The sequence below is a fragment of the Ovis canadensis genome, chromosome X, assembly GCF_042477335.2.
Source record: "Ovis canadensis isolate MfBH-ARS-UI-01 breed Bighorn chromosome X, ARS-UI_OviCan_v2, whole genome shotgun sequence".
NCBI lineage: Eukaryota > Metazoa > Chordata > Mammalia > Artiodactyla > Bovidae > Ovis > Ovis canadensis.
Genome location: NC_091727.1, coordinates 117741185 through 117759359, shown reverse-complemented (window position 1 = coordinate 117759359; position 18175 = coordinate 117741185). Strand labels below are relative to the sequence as shown.

Below are 18175 nucleotides of genomic sequence, written 5' to 3'. Positions count from 1 at the left end.
CATAGAGAAATTTCTCTTTTGTAGCCAGCAAGTTTTAGGCTTGCTACCATACTACTGATACTACAAATGGAAAGTTATTAGAAAGCCAGGCTTGCAGAAAAACATGCAGTTTTCTACATTATGCTGCCTCTGAAAACCTGGCCAACAGGCACTAATGAAAACCACCATCAGGCAGCTGGACTCCTGACCCTCTTTGTAAATACAATATTTCAGTCACTCTTCATAGGCAACAGAGAAAAGAAGCAGTTGCTACTTTTAAAATCCTTCTTCTTTGTTAATATGTGAAGTTAAAATTTAAAACACTCTTTTACTTGCCAAAGAACAAAATCTGCTTAAGGGCACAAACAGGTTAAAGAACAGTGGGCAATATTTTCCAGTATTTTAAACGTATGTTTTGTTGGACCCAATACTTTTGCATTTAAGATTTTATCTTGTAAATGTACACAAAGATGTACATTTAAGATGTTTATTGCTATAAGGTTTATATAACAAAAACCTGGAAAAAATCTGTGTCCATACTGTTAAGGAAATGGTACTACCCTCACAATGGATATAGGTAAACTACTTAAAAATTTTATAAGGATTGATACGAACCAACCAAGATACATTCTTGAGAGAAAAAGGTGAGATGCAGACATTATGGGCAGGATGATTACATTTGTGAAAACTGATATTTACATACACTCACTTGTGTCTGCTTAGGAAATTTCTGGAATGATACAAAGTTGTTTTTTAATTTACTTATTTTAATAGGAGGATAATTACTTTACAATATTGTGAGGTTTTTTTTTTCTATACCTCAGTATGAATCAGCCATAGATGGAATGATACAAAAGTGTTAATAGTTATCCCTAAGGAGATAGACTAGAGTCTTAGGGAGAAGAAAAACATTTATTTTTCAAGTGTACCCTCATGTACTTCTTGAATGTTTTACCATATACTTTATTTTTATAAGGTTAAAATCAGTCTTGACCTCTTTTTCATTTCTTTTCTATGTTTTCTCTTAGGCAGATAATTATCTTCAACTATTTCCTTAGGTTTCTCTGGAGAAATCTATATATTTAATGGGAAAGAAAAGAAAGAATTTTTGAATATAAGCTTTTTGGAGAAGTTTTAAAAGCTGCTAAGAAAATTTCTATCCCTTGTCACAGGATTGAAAACAGTGTTTGCTATGGGTTTTCCACAGTGGCCCTTGGTCAGATTGTAGTCATTTCCTTGTATTCCCAGTCTGTTGAGTGTTTTCATTATGAAAAGGTGTTAATTTTGTCAAATGCATTTTCTGCATTGATAGAGATGATCGTGGTTTGTTTCTTTTTCCTTCATTCTGTTAATGCAGTGTATTGCTGCTTTTGTTGTAGAGTGTGGGCTCTAGAGTACATGGGTTCAGTACTTGTGGTACAGGGGCTTTTTTAGTTGTGGTGCCCTGGCTTAGTCGTCCTGCAGCAAGATCTTAGTTCCCCTACCAGTGATTGAACCCATGTCCCCTGCAATGGATGGAGGATTCTTAACAACTGGACCACCAGGAAAGTTCTGTAGACCAACAATATTTTAATGTAAAGTCTCTTAAATCATGTGGCAATCAAAAAAGAGAAATATGTTGCTATTGTTATGATAATACTAGATTTTATAATTACCCATGGATTTACCTTTAGCAAGACCTTCATACAGGTTTGAATTACTGTCTGATGTTCTTTCATTGTGATCAGCAGGACTCCCTTTGGTGTTTCATATGGGGCAAGCCTAGTGGTGTAAAAGCTGGCTTAAAACTCAGCATTCAAAGAATGAAGATCATGGCATCCCGTCTCACTACTTCATGGCAAATTGATGGGAAAACAATGGAAACAGTGACAGGCTTCATTTTCCTGGGCTCCAAAATCACTGCAGATGGTGACTGCAGCCATGAAATTAAAAGATGCTTCCTCACTGGAAGAAAATCTATGACCAACCTAGACAGCATATTAAAAAGCAGAGACATTACTTTGCTGACAAAGGTCCATCTAGTCAAAGCTATGGTTTTTCCAGTAGTCGTGTATGGATTTGAGAGTTGGACTATAAAGAAAGCTGAGCATAGAACAATTGATGCTTTTGAACTGTGGTGCTGGAGAAGACTCTTGAGAGTCCCTTGGACTGCAAGGAGATCCAACCAGTCCATCCTAAAGGAAATCAACCCTGAATATTCATTGGAAGGACGGATGCTGAAGCCGAAACTGCAATACTTTGGCCACCTGATGCGAAGAACTGACTCATTGGCAAAGGTCCTGATGCTGGGAAAGATTGAAGGCGGGAGGAGAAGGGGATGACAAAGGATGAGATGGTTGGATGGCATCACCGACTCAGTGGACATAAGTTTGAGCAAGCTCCGGGAGTTGGTGAGGAACAGGGGGCCTGGCATGGTGCATTCCATGGGGTCGCAAAGGTTAGGACACGACTGAGTAACTGAAGTGAACTGAGTGTTAATGAACTCCTTCAGCTTTTCTTTATCTGGGAATGTCTTAATTTCTCCCTCACTATTAAGGACAGCTTTGCCAGATATAGAATTCTTGGTTAATAGATTTGTTTTTTTCTTTAAAGTCCACTGCCTCCTGACCTCCAAAGTTTTGATGAGAAATCCAACCCTTTTACTCAGGATCCCTTGTATGTGACAAGTCTTTGTCTCTCACTTCTTGCAAAATTCTCTCTTTGCCATAGTAAAGTAATTAGCCTTCAATTAAAAAACATTAATTTTTTAAAAAAGAAAAAAATTCTCTCTTTGGCTTTGACTTTTGACATTTGATTTTCATAAGTCTCAGCATGGATCTGTTTTAGTTACCCTGCTTGGAGTTTGTTGACTTTTGTGTCTTTCATAAGATTTGAGTTTTCACCCATTATTTCTTCAGATAGTCTCCCTGCCCCTTTCTCTCTCTTTTCTCCTTCAAAGACTCCCATAGTGTGCATGTTCACCTGCTGGATGATATTCCTCAGGTTCCATAGCCTCTGTCCTCTTCAATTTTTTCCTTTGTGTTCCTCTGATCCATCATTGACATTATCTTATCTTCACATTGGCTACACCCACTGAAATGTGTCTTTGAATCCCTCTGGTGATGTTTCATTTCAGTTATTGTATTTTTCAGCTCTGAAAAAAAAGGTCTGGGTTTCCTTTTAGATTTTCTAGCTTTTTATAGATATCAGCATTTTGTTGATACATAATTTCCTTGACTTTTCCCACAACTACTTTTAGTTGTTTGATCATGAATACTGTTGTTTTAATCTCTTTTTCTAGGGGATCTGCTATCACTTTTTTCTGTGATAATGTCTATTGGTTTATTTTTCTGTTTTGAATGGGCCATGCTTTCCTATTTCTTTGTATGCCTTGCAATTTTTTTGTTGTTGAAAACTGGACATTGAATTTAATATTGTGATCTTTCTGGAAATCAGATTCTGTCCCTGTCCCAGATTTTCCTGGGTTTTGTTTTTGTTTTTAATTGTTGTAAGCTGTGTCTGTCCCAAGAATCAGCCTGAGGTGTAAATTTGGGGTCTTCTCTAGTCTTTTCTGAGCCTGTGCCTTCCCCTGAGCATGCACAGTGACTTTCTAGTCACCCTCATTTATGCAGTTACCTTTGAACAGTCTAGTATTGGATGTCCAGCTCCTAAGAGGTGATGGAGAGGAAGATGAAGAGGAGAGGAGAGGAAAAGTGCTGGTTTGTTAAGTCCCCTGAAAATCACTTTAGGCAGAGGGGGAGGGCATTGCAACAAAGGGAAGAGGTGGTATAAAAATGGCCACAGCCTCCTTGACTGTCCCCCTGTGATCAGAAGCAGCAGTCAGCAGTCATAGCACAGATTCACAATATTTGGAAGACAGGGTCTTTGTTCATCCTGGCTCCTACAAGCTGTTCTAGGAATATGCACACAGCTATCTGCCGTAGTACCTCAGGGATGAGGTACGGGTTGCTGCCATTGTGCCCAGAGTTAAAACTGAACAAACTGAAAATTAAGGTAATTTTCTGTCCAAATCTTCCCCTGGAAGTTGCAAGTCTTCAACAGACTCCAGAGTCCCAAAATTGTTCCATCAGATAGGTAATGATGGTGTAACTATTGTCTATATAAGGAGATAGATGTCTGATGCTCTGCCATCTTCTGAGAATCCTCTCTGTAATAGGTATTTTTTGAGGTGGAATTCAAATGTTCAGTTAGCCATTTTAATATATGGGGAACACATGTACAACCGTGGTGGATTCAAGTCAGTGCATGGCAAAACCAGTACAGTATTGTAAAGAAATTAACCTCCAATTAAAATAAATAAATTGATATTTAAAAATTTTTAAAAATAAAAATACATAAAGATTTAAAAAAGAAATTGAATGTAACATAAAAGCAAATAAAAGTAAAATTTTTAAAAAAGCAAGTGATAAAGCAATGCTCAGCATGATCTCCGGTTTGTAAATAAATATGTATGCATAGAAAAAAAGATTACAAGGAAATATATGAGAATGTAAATGATGGTCATTGCTGAGTGGTAGCATTGCAGTTTTTTCTGTCTACATTTCTATAATCTCCAAATAGGCTTCTGTAACTTCTTAATAATCAGAAGGAAATAATCCATGAAGAAAGAGCAAAGACCTCTTCCAAGTGTGTATTTATCTCACAGTGTATTCAATGACTGTTCCTCAGTTGATCTCAGAGGTGTTAGTAGCTTACCTGTTCCCCATTTTCCCTTCTGTTGAATAAAAAACAAAACTTTCTTACTTTCTAGGTAAATGTCAAAGAGTTTGACCCCAAATATGCTCATATCCAAGTCACTTATGTGAAGCCCTACTTTGATGATAAAGAACTCACAGAAAGAAAAACTGAGTTTGAAAGAAACCATAATATCAATAGATTTGTTTTTGAGGCTCCTTATACATTGTCAGGCCAAAAGCAAAGTTGTATGGAGGAACAGTGCAAAGGCCGTACAATCTTGACTAGTAAGTAGGACTTGGCATAACTTCTTTGTTTGACATGATCTTTTTTGACACATATAAGCAGCAGCTGGTCAGCAGGAAAATGTAATTGAAATTTTAATCGTTTATTGTCCCACTGTTCAGTCACTCACTTATGCAAACATGCTAAGTTATAAACCATTCCTTTGCCATATGTAATTATGTAATTCATGCTTAGTCTGAGTCGTCTCAGAGAGAATTTCTCCTTCAGTCCTGAAGTAATAAGGGACCTATTTGGTCTCGAAGGGATTTTCCAGAGAAAATATGAGGAGAATTAAGCACAATAGATTTTTTTTTAATTTGGCTGTTTGATTTACTCTTACAAACTCATCTGTCAATCTTAATCTTTCATAGCTTCAAACTCATTTCCATATGTGAAGAAGAGGATTTCTATAAACTATGAACAGCAGATTCATTTAAAGCCAATTGATGTTGCCACGGATAAAATAAAGCTGCAGAGCTGCAAAAGCTTTGCTCTTCTGCTGACGTGGACATGATTCAGCTCCTACTTAAATTTCAGGGCTGTGTTTGAGTGCAGGTATGTTGGTTGCTAACCGTGTATTAAATGTTTCTTGTTGTTCCTCTTGCTTTCATAAGGGCACAGAACAAGCACTAATTGTAATTGTCTTATACTCTGACTGGGTGCAAAAACCTCTACATTTTTTTATTAATCTAATAAAGACATTATGTTCAGTTTCTATAAATTTTGTGTTATGTCAGAGAGCTTTAACGTAAATTCCTCCGACTAGAGCCAAGTCCTATATTTAGATAGCAGAAAGTGTTAACTACCTTGTTAGAGTATAAATTTTGCAGATGATTTGCTTTAGTTAATCTTTTTCAAATAAATTTATATTAAGATAGAAAATATGTTTCTCAGGTATGGATCTTTAATATAGTATTCTTTTTAAAAAGAGAAATGCAAAAATTGCTTTTTAATTACATTCTGACAACTCTCATTTTTCTCCTTTTGTAATTTAGGTAAATGCAGGTCCATTAGCATATGCCAGGGCTGTGTTAAATGACAGTCAAACTAGCAAGTATCCACCGAAAAAAGTAAATGAGTTGAAAGACATGTTTAGGTAAGTGCTTTGTAGTTTTCAGTTCAGACCACTATTTTTTTTTTAACTCCATTGTCTTCTTAAGTGAAACCAAAATATTCACCAAATAATGTCCCTCTAAAAAATTATTGGTTCCCTTTATAACGTTTAAGTTACCTTCTAATGGTATTTTAGGTAGTGAGGAAATGTGTGATCTCATACCCTTTCTTTTTCTCTTCTTCTTCTAGGGCCCCTATAATTCGAATATTGGTGTGTTTAATATTGTCCCAGAGGTCTCTGAGACTTTCCTCAGTTCTTTTTATTCTTTTTACTTTATTGTGCTTTCAGCAGTTATTAACACCATTTTATCTTCCAGCTCACTCATCCATTCTTCTGCTTCAGATATCCTGCTATTGATTCCTTCTAGAGTATTTTTAATTTCAGTAATTGTATTGTTTGTCTCTGTATATTTATTCTTTAATTCTTCTAGGTCTTTGTTAATTGATTCTTGTGTTTTCTCCATTCTGTTTTCAAGGTTTTTGATCATCTTTACTATCATCATTCTGAATTCTTTTTCAGGTAGTTTGCCTATTTCTTCTTCATTTATTTGGACTTCTGTTGTTTCTAGTTTGTTCCTTCATTTGTGTAGTATTTCTCTGCCTTCTCATTATTTTTTAAAAGTTATTGTGTTTGAGGTCTCCTTTTCCCAGGCTTCAAGGTTGAACTCTTTCTTCCTTTTGGTTTCTGCCCTCCTAAGGTTGGTCCAGTGGATTGTGTAAGCTTCCTATAGGGTGAGACTTATGCTGAGTTTTTTTTTCCTCTGTTGGGCAGGGCTAGTGAGGTGGTAATCTTGTCTGTTGATGACTGGGTTTGTATTTTTGTCTTTGTTGTTTGGATGAGGCATCTTGCACCGGGTACTACTGGTGGTTGGGTGATGCTGGGTCTTGTATTCAAGTGGTTTCTTTTGTGAGAGTTCTCTCTATTTGATACTCTCTAGTGTTAGGAATTCTCTGATAATCTAGGGTCTTGGAGTCAGTGCTCCCATTCCAAAGGCTCAGGGCTTGATCTCTGGCCAGGAACAAAGATTCCACAAGTGGTTTGTTATGGCATTAAGTGAGATTAAAATAAATACCCAAACAGGAGAAACCAAAGATGAACCCCAGACAAATGGCAGTTACAAAATCAGACAAATAATAATTAAACTAATGGAATATACACATACACATAGAAGAAGAAGAAGTGAAGTTGCTCAGTCTTCTCCGAGTGTTTGCGACCCCATGGACTGTAGCGCACCAGGCTCTTCCATCCATGGGATTCTCCAGGCAAGAATACTGGGTTGGGTTGCCATTTCCTCCTCCAGGGGATCTTCCCGACCCAGGGACTGAACCCAGATTTCCCGCATTGTGGGCAGAGGAAGCGCAGACACATACACATATACACCTATAAACAAAATCAAAACAGTCCAACAAAAATAAAGTACAATAGATTGACCTAGTGAACAAAAGGAACTGAAAATGATATCTGCCAGTTAAGATCAAACTAACTAAAGCACAAACTAAAAACAAAACTAAAGCAATGTGCCATGTGGGGAGTAAAGCAATGAAAACAAAACAAATAAACATGTTGAGAGGAAAGGAAATAAAGAAAAGAAAGAATAGATATGCAAAGTTAAATAAAGGTAGATAAGGAAAGTTTATATTCATTAAAGATTAACTGCAAGAGGAAAAGAAAAGTAGGAAACGCAAGCAAATTAAGAAATGTGGAAAAATATAATAATGTTTAAACTTTTTTAATTAAAATTTTAAAAAGGGATTAAAAAAAAAAGAATGGAAAACTCCACAAAACTGCAAAAGGCCAATGTAGAGGCAGAGATTTATAGCAACAATAAAAAGTGTGACTGAGAAGAAAACCATCAAAAGCTTAATTGTATTTCATAGTGCTAATAAAATCGACAACTACAATATAGAGGAAAAAAAAGAAAAAGAAAAATTCCAAAAGAAACCGCAGAACAAGGCAAAATATAAGAAGCGTAAATATTTTTCCTGAGTCACTGCTGTCACTGTCCTTTCCATCGCTGGGAGTCACAGTCCACCTCGCCCTCCTGGGGTGCCTTCCAACACTGTGCTGGTCTCTGGGCCTGCTGTGGGGGCAACTCAGACTCTAATCTGGTCCTACTCCTGTGTGTTCTTGCCTCCAATGTACACAGCTATAGGAAATAGTGCATTTTCTTTTGTGGGCGCTCTCAGTGTCCTTTTATATCTCCCATAGACACAGAGTCTGCCTAGTTGATCGTGTGGATTTAATCTGCAGCTTGTACAGCTGGTGGGAAGGTTTTGGGTCTTCTTTCTTAGCCACACTGCCCCTGGGTTTCAATTGTGGTTTATTTCCACCTTTGTATATGGATCGTCCACTTGGATTTGTTCCTGAGGCTGCCCTAGAGGTCTTGGTTCTGCCCCAGCGGAGGTCGTGCAGCTGCTTGGGTCACAGGGTTTCTGGCAGCACTGAGGGCTCAGAATAATTGGAAGCTAGGGCAGCAATAAATACAGTGCTCTAGAAGGGTATAGCATCTGCCTACACCCTGTATCGTCTGCCTACAGTGCGGGAGACCGGGGTTCAATCCCTGGGTAAGGAAGATCTCCTGGAGAAGGGAATGGCAACTCACTCCAGTTATCTTGCCTGGAAAATCCCATGGGCGGAGGAGCCTGGAAGGATACAGTCCAAAGAGTTGGGAAGAGTTGCAAAGAGTGGGACACGACTGAGCGACTTCACCTTCAGAAGGGTATGGTAACCAATATTGGCCAATACACTCCAATATTCTTGCCTGGAGAACCCCCCTGACAGAGATGCCTGGCAATCCAGTCCACAGGGTCGCAGAGTGGGACACAACCGAAGCAACGCCATGTCAATAGATGCAAGATTTTTTTTTTTTTTTTGCCTGTGGCAGCTCTGCCCCAGTGAGGGTTGAGCATGAAGGTGGTGCAGCTGCTTGGGTCACAGGAACCATGGCGGCACCAAGTGTTCAGGGATACGGACTGCCTCCACTGTAGGAGTTACTGCCCTATCAGAATCTTTTTTGAGCCTCTGGTAGCTGGCGATCAGAAGATCTCTTTGGCTAGTGTTTCTCTGTAGCTCCACACATTCAGGCACTTAGTGATCTCCCTTGCCTGGGATCCTTCACTGTTGTTCAGCGTGTCAGGCACATAGAGAGGCTCCACTAGCTGGCGGTCCTACTCTGTAGTTCAGCGCATCAGTCACTTAGAGGAACACCCTGGATGGGGTCCTGCTCTGTAGTTCAGTGCAGTCAGGGGTTTGATGGGTCAGCCTCTCTACTGTTCAGCTGCCAGTGCTGGCCTGTGGGGAGAGAGAGGCTATGGTGATGGCTCCAGCAGTATCATCTTGCTTCCATGGCTGCCTGGCTTTCTGCCACAGGCACTTTCCAACACAATTACCTCCCTCACATCTCCTAGGTCGTTCTTGCCACAGTCAACAGCAGCCCTCACCCTGGAATTGCTCCACAATCCGGTGTTCCAGCTTCCAGCTGCTGTACCTTGCAGGGGACCTGCTTTCCTGTCCGGGGTATGTATGGCTGTGGCAAGGGCTGACACATTCTCGCTCCATTTAGGCTGCCACAGATCAGCTGTTTCACTCTCAGCCTCAAATGTTTCTCCTCTGACCCAGACGATTGCCCCAGTGTGGGGATTGGACCCCTGCTTCAGTTCCAGCACCCACCGAGGGCAGGTGTAGTCCTAGTAACACTCCTGCTTTTCCCCCTAGTTCCTTTGTCCTACCGAGTGTTTGCATGGTTCTATATACTCTTTTCCAGTGGTCGGGTGCTCCCGTCTGCTCTCAGCTGGTGTTCGGCAAGCACTTCTGTGTCTGAATGGGTAGTCCTGATGTATCCATGGAGAGAGATGTACTCCACGTCCACCTACTCCTCTGCCAACTTGTTCTACACCGCAAATCAGGTTTGAAGCAATTACTGACAGTTGCTTTAGCAGTTGTTCAGGTAGTAAACTATTTTGATCTTTGCACCACCGTGCCATTAGAAGTCAGTAGCTGTGCAAGTCTGAGTTCATCTACTGTGAGCATGGCTGAGAGTCTCTCAAGAAGAGTCCTAGAGAAGTGAAATGATTGGCTCAGTAGCCAGATCCCTCAATGAATATCCCTGTTTTAGCTGTAAGAAACTAGTTACAGTTGCCCTTCCATATTTGCAGCTTCCACATCCAGGGATTCAACCAACTGCAGATTGAAAATATTTGAAAAAAATTTCCAGAAAGTTCCAAAAAAGCAAAACTTGTATTTCCTGCATGTAGGCAGCTATTTACATAACATTTACATTGTATTAGCTATTATACATTAGCTAGAGATGATTTTAAAGTACAGGGGAGGATATGCAAAAGTTATATGCAAATACTGTGTGATTTTATATAAGGAACTTGAGCATCTTCAGAGTTTAATATCCATGGGGGAAGGGGCACAGTGGTCCTGGAACTAATCCTCTGGGGATACTGAGGGACAACTGTATGATCATTTAGGAGAGATTCAGAGCAGATTCCAAAACTCAGGAATTGTCTTAATACCCATCCAGCCTGCAAAACTCTTGTTTCATAATACTTGGCATTCTAATGTTTGACTGTTAATGTCAGTTATAACTAACTTAGTTATATAGTCCACAATGCGAAACATATAGAAGCAAAGATCTGCTCACCACTGACAGACAAATTATGTCATAATTAATAGTTAAGACTTTTATAGATCTTCTTACCTTAAGTTCCCTGGTAGCACAGATGGTAAAGCGTCTGCCTACAATGTGGGAGACCTGAGTTCGATCCCTAGGTTGGGAAGATCCCCTGGAGAAGGAAATGGCAACCCACTCCAGTGTTCATGCCTGGAAAATCCCATGGACCAAGGAGCCTGGTGGGCTACAGTCCATGGGGTTGCAAAGAGTCGGACATGACTGAGCAACTTCATCATCATCATACTTACTTTAAAACCAGAGTACTCCTAAATTATCCTGGTAAATGTCATTCCTATATTAGGCTCCTGAAATCTGTGTTTACAACCACTCTGTACATGGATTGTCACTCGACTATTTTAACATCTTCACCACAGATGTAAAAGTCATGGCCTGATGGTCTGTTCCCTCAGTGCCTGAGCCCTGTGGAGCTTACCTAATGTCTCTTTGCTTTCCTTAAAAAGGAAAACATCCAATAAGATCAATATTTGCTTCAGAAACTGTTCAGACTCTCAATTTTTTATGAAATTCAGACCCCTTAAAAGAAACAAGGATCACTACAGCCCTTTAGAGAACACATTCTTATTGCTGGTTCCAGAAAGGAGAACCTCCTCTGTCCTGGTATGAGCATTTCACTGCTTACACATTCTTATTGCTAGTTCCAGAAAGGAGAACCTCCTCTGTCCTGGTATGAGCATTTCACTGCTTGCCTGAAGACACTCCCCTGGGTGAGACCATCACATGGAGGGTGTCCTTACAAATAGACTGACCATGGTTAGTGCCAAAGGACTGCAGTGTAGTGGTGGGTGGGGCAGAAGAGATTTCAAGGAAAACAAGAGCTAGTTGACTCCAAGCTCTCTTTCTCGTGGTATCTTGTATGTTTTCTGTTAGAAAGGACTATGGGAAATCTATTACAGTTAGTCCAAAGTTGCACTGCGTGACCAGGAGTCCCATTCTCTGACCATGGTCATCTTCTCAGCATGGAGAAGCCAGGCAGCTAGCCTTTCCTCATCCCATCTTTCAGTGAGTGAGTCATCCCAGTCTCCTCTCCTGTTTCGTGACAGGGACTCTCGCCAGCCTCAGGAGTCTGGATCCATGATCTGTTTCCTCTTTTTGTCATCTTGACTTCTGTTAGCCCACTTAGGCGTGAGTGTAAACCGTCCAAGGCATACCTTTGCAGCTCAGTTTTCCGAGGTCCTTTTTTGTCTCCTTGCCAAAGAAGTCCAGGGATCAGGACTAGGCAGGCAGGGAATCATTCTGCTTCCTTTATTGTCTGTAGCTCAGGTTCAGCCCCTGAGTACAGTGGGGACATGCCTCTCTTCACCCTCACTCTTCTGCGGTATGTTGAAGTGTTACTCACTCAGTCATGTCCTACCCTTCGTGACCCCATGGACTGTAGCTCACCAGGCTCTTTTGTCTGTGGAATTCTCCAGGCAAGAATACTGGAGTGGGTTGCCATTTCCTTCTACAGGGGGTCTTCTGAACCCAGGGATCAAACTCAGGTCTCCTGCATTGTAGGTGAATTCCTTACTATCTGAGCCATCTGGGGAATACTTTAATCAAATAGGCTACATAATTTCTTCCTAGAAACTGTCCAGTTTACAGGGTTCTGTTCTCCATTGTCCATAGGAAAAAACAGCAAAACTCCTCCTTTACAAAAATATGAAACAATTATAGCATTTTAAACCAATATATATTACAGTTATAGAATTTGCATGCAACTGTATGACCTAGCCGTGAACTCTAAATTATTCATATTGAAAGCAAATTACTCAATTTACTGCTATTATGATGATCAAGTTATTTAGAGCTTTCTATACAGTTCTTTTTTCCTTGTTAAAAAACAAAATTCAACTGTGGTTGTTCAGTTGCTCAGTCATGTCCAACTCTTTGCAACCCCATGGACTGCAACACACCAGGCTTCCCTGTCGTTCACCACCTCCTGGAGTTTGCTCAAACACATGTCCACATATTCAGTGATGCTATCCAACCATTTCATCCTCTGTCACCCCCTTCTCCTGCCTTCAATCGTTCCCAGCATCAGGGCTTTTTCCAGTGAGTCAGTTCTTTGCATCAGATAGCCAAAGTATTGGAGTGTCAGCTTCAGAATCAGTCCTTCCAGTGAATATTCAGGACTGATTTCCTTTAGGATGGACTGGTTGGATCTCCTTGCAGTCCGAGAGATTCTCAAGAGTCTTCTCGAACACCACAGTTTGAAAGTGTCGATTCTTGGGCACTTAGCCTTCTTTTTGGTCCAACGCCGGAAAAACCATAGCTTTGACTATATGGACCTTTGTCAGCAAAGTAATGTCTCTGCTTTTTATTCAGAGTCAGGTGAGTCAGTTTTAAAGCTTTTGGCTTTATTCAGTGATTCACGAGTCCAGCAGGATCCCATGTAGCAGACTGAAAGGAGCTCTGAAGAGCCATAGAAAATGGAAGCCTTTTACAAGTAGGAGTCAGGTCAAGGAAGTTATTCTAAAAGAGACCTGATTGTTTCAGGCAAGGTCACCTTCCTCTGGAGCACAGCAAGTGTCTGTCAGTTGGATTACCTCACTAGTGCTGACCAGGAAACTCCAGACTTGAAAGTGATATATCAGGTCAAGGAAGTTATTCTAAAAGAGACCTGATTGTTTCAGGCAAGGTCACCTTCCTCTGGAGCACAGCAAGTGTCTGTCAGTTGGATTACCTCACTAGTGCTGACCAGGAAACTCCAGACTTGAAAGTGATATATGTACTTTTCTGACTAGTTAAGATTACCTACCTGGAAAAGGCCAAAACTACAATTAATATATTTATAACTCAGGTGATGTGGGTTTAGCACAAGTGACTCCATTTTGGACCTCTTGTCTCTCTCTCTCTCTCTCTCTTTTTAAAAATGTATTTGGCTGCACCATGTCTTAGCTGTGGCATGTGGATCCAGCTCCCCGAGCAGGGGCTGATCCCACTACTCCCCTGAGCATAGAGTCCCATCCTCTGGACCACCAGGGAAGTTCCTTGTCTCTTTTTTAACACCCCAAACTTAGGTTTTATGAATCTGCACCTGTCCTTCTCATTTTATTGCTATAAACCGTGACTATTATATTTCGTTCTAGAGACCAAATTTTAGACCCTTGATATTATATATTATATGTTATGCATTCTTCTATCTTATATATTATATATAATATATTTATAGCTAACCAAGAAAATCTTGCTTCCTATTGGTTTATATTTATGAAAGCTGTACAGTCATGATGTATCATATTTAGGTGTACTTTAGTTTAGGCAAATGTTGAGTTTTAGTGAAGTTTTATAAATCAATATTTCCAAATACAGTCCCTTATAAAATAACTATTTTCAGTCACAAAATTTGAGATTTATTATATCCCAAAGGTAAATATAATAATATAAAATAAGATAAAATATAGCTGTGCATTGAAATCTCAATTATCTGTTTAGCTCCATAAATGATGACTCGACAAAAAGATATGGCCTTGGATATTCCTTGGCCCTTTTCAGTGTAATCTGTTACACTATATCAAAATATGAAGTCCTTTTAAAACATCAAGCTTTTATAAGAGGAAAATCTTCTATTGTGGACTTTATAATAAAGACGTGATTTGTAGCAATACAAATGATATGACCCATTACTGTCACCAGGAGCCATTTGCAGGCTTCCTACTGAAGTTTCAAAGCTAACTTGAGAACCTAGTCTTGAAAGCTCAAAAGCTAAAGGGATTTTGGGATTGTTCAGTAAAGAGGTTGGTATGCTATTCTTTCATCTAATCCATGCGTGAGATATCTGTTACCTTTGATCACACAAAATGGATAATATTTAAAATGTCTATATGATTATGAATATATATATGTTTCTATGCTTATAGGTTATAAAATTATTAATACATTTGTGAAGTTCTTCATTAAAAATTTTTTGCATCAATTAGTTTACATAATTATGGTGTATATTTGGAAATATTGACTTATTTTCTCTTCACTTAAAATCATTTCCCAAGTCTCCAGGAAAAGGCCATGGGTATCTGCATGTTGAATAGCCCCCAAGTGAAGTTGAGAACCACTCTTAGAAGATGATCTATAAACTCATATCAAAAAGTTCACTGTTGAGGCTCTTTTCTGACCATCTATTAAAAATTTTTTTTAAAACATTTTATTACCTCTCACTTTCTGTTGAATTTTGCATTTTACAACCTTTCATTTTTCTTAATGAGTAACCAGATCTTTTCTGCTCTTTTGATACACTGCCTTTGTAATACAGCTTTGAAGACTTGAGTTGGTAATGTTGTTCTTTGCTCTTTCTGGTTTACATCATTTTAAATAGCTAAATGACAGTGATAAGTTGGAATATGCCTGTAATTTTGTATACACATACTTTTTTTGGCCATGGCTATTTTGCTTTGTGATAAACATGCCATCTCTTTCATTTTAGATAATACAAGAAGACCCAATGCATTCTCCCTGGATGAGCAACACATTACATGTATTTTGTGCAATTAGTGGTACGTCAAGGGACCGAAGTTATGGTTCCCCAAGATACACTGATGAAATATGAGGACATGCAGATGTCAAGTGACAATAAGACTGAACTTCTCAGAAATATTTGGAGCTGTGCAAATGTTAGGAATTTAAAGATTTGTTATACACAGAGTGTTTCTTCCTGACACCAAAACTTTCATGCTTTCATATATATGTAAGCAACTTGAAAGTGCCTGGAAAATTGCACCACTGTGCTTAGTTTGTACTTTTTAAGGCAAATCTATATACTGAGAAGTAGAGCTCAAAAACTTTCATTTGATTTGCTTAATTGTTACTTAAAATATTAATGGTACTGTGTAAAATGGTATAACGGCACTTAGTAAAAGGTAAAACTTCTTTGTAATTAGAAGTGAAGGAAATAATACTTTGAACTTAGCATTTTTCTTGACAGGAAGCTAAATTCATTATTATACTACTCCTTGGAGAAAAAAAAATGATAATTTTTTCATGAAACATGGATACTTCCAACTGAGCAGATCATTTGAAACCTTGCCTACCAATGGTCTAGACTGAGCTAAAGGAAACAAAAGCATTATGTAAACAAGGAAATTTTCACAAAGAAAGGGTATATATAGAAATACCAGGCTTACCAGTCCTTCAAGTTTTGATCCAGTTATGCTAGGTATTCCAGTCAGTGGTCTCTCTAACATACTAGGCAAGGGATTCCTTTCTGGCCTCTGTTTGCCTAGCAAGCAGCCTTTGTTGCCTAAGCTTCATCAGCTGAAGCTATCCATAAAGCTGAACAAACATCTCTGAGATTTGCAGTTACTTCAAAGTTTTAGCAGCAGAATCTGAGGGTAGGGATTTTGTAATGATGATTTTCTTCAGTTTACAAGGTTAATAAAGATTTTGATAGAACTTGATGATCACAGGATTTCTTGGCTCAGTATACAGAACCACCACGTATTTACAAGCTGCTGGCTAAGGATTACATCTCTAACTATAAAGAAACCTCAGATTAACTAAATAATTCAGGAGAAACCAAGATGTGAAGGACATTTTTACCTTGAACTATCCATAAAATTTTGGCTGCCTTTCTTGTAAACATTAAGTCCTAGATTTATTTTTCATATGTAGTTTAACCTATTTTATAGACAAAAAAGGAAAAAACAGATACTGAAATATAAGTGGATTGCATGGAGCTTTGGCTTTTTAAATACTCTGTGATTAAGTAAATCTTAGAGCTCCTTATGCACCTGACTTGGCCATTTTTCTTTACATGTCATTTTTAACCTTTCAGGGGAACATTAAATTACTTATGAAAGGTTAATTTTGTATTTTAATAAGGGATTCAGAAATTCCAGAAGCAGTCTGTAATTCCTTAATATCTTGGAGTAACATGAAAAGTTAGTTTCACCTTTAAAACTATTATATTTGACACATACGTGTAAAAAATCATCACCCAGAGAGAGTGCTGCCTTCTGAAAATGAGGCATCTTAGGGAAACGTGAGTGCTCTTTTGTCAATGACCAGTCCCTATCTTGTCCCCCGGCATGGCATTGTGCCCTGTGGGTCATTTTAAAAAGTAGAACAAATGACCCCTGCCCTCAAGGAAGTTGCAGTCTAGTTGAGGAGGCAAGGTAGACACAAAAATAAGTAATACAAGAATTAACAATATAAGACAAGATAAGTTGGCTCTGAGGACTGCCAAATGAATGATGCTGTCCATAACTCATATCACATTCAAGGGATGAGAAGCTGCTGTGAGTGTTAATGTTCAGGGATGACTTTATGGAGAAAAGAAAGCCTTGAACAGGCTTACAAAGATGAGAAGCTATTCTAGGCAGGAGGACTGTCACAAGCAAAGGTGCAGAAATAATTTGTAAAAGTTCAGGGGATGGTGAAGAGGCCAGTTTTGTTCAAGAGAGTAATGGATTCTGAATCTAGAAAGAAAATTCACACCTAGATTTTGGAAGGCCTTTAATACCGGGATAATAGCGTTTGGACTTTACTCAATAAACAGAAGGAAACCAGTCAAGGTTTGTGAATGGAAATATGACTTGACTAAACATTACTTTTATGAATGTAATCTTTTATATGGCTGCCAGAAGCTTTTGAGTCCAAGTAGCTGGATATATGAAAACCAGTTAGATAGTTGTACTAATCTAATTATGAGTCCATAAGCCCATAGATGTGAACAAGAATGGAGAAGAAAGGACAAGTGTAAGAGATACTATGTGGAAAGATTGGACATGATTCATTGATGGCCAAGGAGAGAAAAGGAAAAAGTAAAGATAATTTTGTGTCCTGTGGCCACAGGCCTCCAGGTCATGGCACAATTTCCCTAGGATTTTTTCACCAGCTTCCAAACTGAGGGCAGAAAGGTATATAGAACAAGGTGGGTTAGACTAGAGAAAGCCAGCTAAGTTGGCCTTGAAACACTGTGTATGTTAGCTATTACTGTTTATATAGTTTAAAGATTTCATGGCTGGTGCACTGGGATGACCCAGATGGATGGGATGGGGAGGGAGGTGGGAGGAGGGTTTAGGGTGGGGAACACATGTAAACCCATGGCTGATTCATATCAATGTATGGCAAAAACCACTACAATATTGTAAAGTAGTTAGCCTCCAACTAAAATAAATAAATTAAAAAAAAATAAAGATTTCATGAATTGATTTGGCCTCTACAGAGGAATTCATATCAAAGAATACATTTCTGCTATACTGATTATTTTTGCAATTAAGCTTGACTCCAGGTTTCCCTGGAAACTACTGTTTTGATAGTCTTTGAACAGCATGTAAAATGTGAATAAAGTCACCATTAGTAGTATTAGTTTATCACGACAATGAGAACCCATAGAGAAAGTAAGCAATTCCATGCAGATTTTATGAGTAACCAATGCACCAATGGCATCATGTCCATAGATGTTATTGTTATTGTTACCATATTTATATGAGTTGACTGCATATATAAAT

The 18175-nt window shown here is 38.8% G+C and overlaps 1 pseudogene; it reads left to right on the top strand.

The window, feature by feature from the left end:
- Positions 1–17875, top strand: part of LOC138931193 (dedicator of cytokinesis protein 11-like) — a 34027-nt pseudogene extending 16152 nt beyond the window's left edge.
- The last annotated feature ends 300 nt before the right edge of the window (positions 17876–18175 follow it).